The following is a 3,921-nucleotide window of genomic DNA, read 5'->3' on the forward strand; positions in this document are numbered from 1 at the left end:
GGAACCGCGCGAAACGACGCCGCGAGGGCTCACGGGAGGGGCTCTAGGTGACGTCATCAGGACGCGTCGGCGCTGTGCGCACTTGTACACAACGGACTTGCGGAGTATGTCATTGTCTTTTAAGAAAACGATTTATTTTCAGCAATTAGTATAATCAAGTCTAGGGCAGGAGATGTAGCTCAGCGGCGCAGCGCCTGCCTGACAAGCGCGTTTGATTCCCCGTACCAAATATGTATAGTTAGGTCTATACTTTTCTACATAATTTGTGAGTTTTACATTAAAAAATACTAACTTTCATAATTTGCATCTGTTCAACTTTTTTTTAATCTGTTCATTTCTCTTTCTAGAACGTTGCACAGGAGGCAATTAAGTATCTTTCAGCACTACAGCCAAAGGACCTGAACATTCATTCGTCTGAAGCTACTTGTGTGCTTATTTCATGAAATTATGGTCATGTCCATTTTCTTCAGTCATCTTCTGACAAGACTTTGTGAAACATTTGTTCAGTGACCACCTATCTTCAAATGCATAGGCTCAGTTGTACCTCAAAGGGGCTGGGGACACACCATGGCTGCAACAGCCCACATGCCTTCCTCTATAGGTGGCTGCGCAGGAAGGGAAGCCTGTCTCCCTCCTTAAGTGATGTTGAGACTTAACAGGGGAAGAGATGGGAGAGTTAAGAGTTCAAACGGCCCGCCGGGTCCATACCCCCTAAGATCTTTCAATCTTCCTGAATTTGCCAACCAAAGAAGTGCCTCCTAAACACAACCAGAGCACTTCTTTCGTATTTGTGTAACTCACTGATGTCATTATTTAACTCTTCTCTCACACAACTGTGACGTCAAGAGCTCCCTGAAGTCAGAGGCTTGTTCTATTTGTCTTTGTATCCTAATGCCTAAAATAGTGCTTATTGTTGAGTAACTTGATAGAAACTTGTGGATCAATTGCTGTAATCTTGTGCTCTTTTTAAAGTTAACGACAAAGTGAACCTGAGGAGAATCACATGGAGAGAAAAAACATTTTCTCAAGCTTTCACAGAGAGCAAATTGGTCAAGCAATGGCCATGACTCATCCTCATGTCAGACACTGACAAAAGAATGTACAAAATGTGGTACAGGGCTACAGGATAAATCCTGAGAGTACTTGGCTGACCTTATCAGATACAAAAGTTACAATTCTGGGTATATAGGTCTTGCTATATCTTGGTCTTAACCATCCAGTAGAAAAGTATAAAAATGAGGTATATAAAGTAAATCCATATTAATACGATGAGCTGTAAAAGGCTCAAGTCAATAACTTCTGAGGATAACCCACTAATATTATAGACTGCTAGACAGTATTAGATGTTTAGTTGAATTCAAACACCTATAGTATGTAGATGCCAATAGAATATTCACCTCTGACAGGACAAATAAATAAATAAATAATTTTTTAAAAAATGGAAATAGAAGCAGTCAATGCTCTAATTAGCTTCGTCTCCTTTTTTTCAATTGTTTGTACTTTTTCTTTTCTTAATTTCTTATACATTGCTCCAGTTTTTTCTTCTTCCATTATCTGGTAATATGAATAGCTGGTTGTAAGACAATACCATGTATTACAACAAATACTGTGAAATTCATATTACTTTGTTAAGTAAAATTCTGTATGAGTTGTCAAAAAAAATAATAAAAAAAAACAAAAATAAAAAAAATAAAGTTAACGACAGGGGGCCTGCCCCTTAGCTCAGTTCTTTAAGTGGCTGCTTCAAACAAGCAGTCAGGATCAAGTTGCTGTGGTTCAATCCCCACAACTCAAGCCAGCCAAACCTGCCCTGAAGGCATTCGGAGCAAAAAAAAATCCTTAAAGTTAACGACATAGGGAGAGTAGAGCTCAGTGGCACTAGTGTCTGCCTGGCAAGTACAAGTTTCTGAGTTTGATTGTTTGATTCCTGGCATAAAAAATAATAATTTTTGTGGCTGGCCAAATAGCTCAGCGGGTTTAAGCGCCTGCAAGCAGATGCAAGGGCTGGGGGTTCAATCCCTGGAGCCTGCAATGCAGGCCCTGCCCCCCCGGGTGCACTGAGACAGTAATTGAGACTGGGCATAGTGGCATACACCTATAATCCCAGCACTTGGGAGGCTGTAAACAGGAGGATCACTACAAGCGCAATCTAGTAGTGAGACCCTGAACACCCTATAGTCCCTTCCCTAAAAATACAGGGAAAAAAATTATAAAAATAATAATTAAAAATCTAAAGTAATGACATTCTCTGGGTCCATGTTTCCTGAAGTCAAAGAATGAATTTGAGGACAAAGGAGGTAAAGTCAGGCATGGTGGACTACACTTGTAATCCTAGCACTTTGGAGGCTGAGGCCAGAGGATCCCCATGAGTTACAGGCTATCCTGGGATACATAATGAATTGTGGGCCAGCCTGAACTGTGTAATAAGAACTTGCCTCAATAAAAAAAATAACAGCCAAGGATGTCACTCAGTGACACAGCACCTGCCTGGCAAGCACAAAGTCCTGAGTTTGATTCCCAGTACCAAAAAAAAAAAAAAGAGGTAGAGGGGCTGGGGAGATGGCTCAGTGGAATAAGTGCTTCCCTGGCAAGCGCAAGGACCTGAGTTCAATCCCTGGTTCTGCCAAAAAATAAAAATTTTTAAAAATGGTGTGGCCAGGGAGATAGCTCAGTAGAATAAGTGCTTGCCTGGCCAGCACAGGTTCAATGCCTGGTACCGAAGGAAAAAAAAAAAAAAAAAAAAAAAAAAGAGGTAGACAGGAGGAGTTTTGGTTTTATTTGTTTGTTTGTTTTTGTTTGTTTGCTTGGTTTTTTTTGAGATAAGGCAAGTGACACAGTGCTAAAGCACTTACCTACTGTATTCAGTCTCCAGAGTCACACACCAAAAGCACAGATTTGTTGGCTTGGGAATTGTATGTTTTCTCTGTGCATAAATCTAGGTTCTTTGCCTTTTAGCTTCAGATTACCCTTGGCCAGTGTGACACAAACACAATTTGCACCATGAAACAAAACCGAAGAGGGGTAAGGGTCTGCACTAAGACAAGACAGGAGGAAAGAAAAAAAACAGTATTTCCCTTCCATCCACACTGTCCTTGTGACAGTGGCTCCATTTGTCATGAATGACCTTCTCCATTGCCCCAGCTTTCCCAGAGGTTAACCCCATTTCCTTCATTTGTCACTTCAAGCCAACAAGAAGTTGTTCACATGGGCTCTACACCTTCCACTGTACATTTTTCTGTTTTCTGATAGGTCCTAATACAATGATGTGTTCATGGATTATCATTATTATTTTAAATTGCTAAGTTAGATAGAAATTAATGGGCAGTCAAACAGAGATGAAGGGAGTTGGCACAGAACATAAGATTATATCAAGAGCTGGGGATATAGCTCAGAGGCAAAAGCACCTGCCTGGCAAGCTCAAGGACGTGGGTTCGATCCCAGGTACCGCATACTGTGCCAGCCTGTTGTGGGCACACCGAGTGAGGTGGCCACCAAAACTGAGTGTGGTGTGGGTCATGTCTGTCCCAGCGCTAGGGAGGCTGAGACAGGAGGATCATTATGAGTCTGAGCTGCATAGCAAGATCCTGTACCAAATTTAAAAAATGATTTTGTAAAAAAATCACACAACTGATCTTGGAGGTATATCCAAAGAAGCCTAGGCCTCAAAATGGAAATGTAGCCAGACATGGGGGCTCATGCCTGGAGGCTCATGCCTGGAATTTTAGCACTTGGAAGACTGAGACAGGAAGATTTCCATGTGTTCAAGGCCAGTCTGGGATACATAACATAGTGAGACCCCGTCTCAAAAGAAACAAAACAAACAACCAAAAAAAAAAAAAAAAAAAACAGGAGATGAAATGGCCAGGCCTACATGCCTCCCTAAGAAATATACAGCAACTTGAGATTATACTGTAAGTAACA

Source organism: Octodon degus, unplaced genomic scaffold, assembly GCF_000260255.1.
Source record: "Octodon degus isolate 3935 unplaced genomic scaffold, OctDeg1.0 scaffold00098, whole genome shotgun sequence".
NCBI classification, from domain to species: Eukaryota; Metazoa; Chordata; class Mammalia; order Rodentia; family Octodontidae; genus Octodon; species Octodon degus.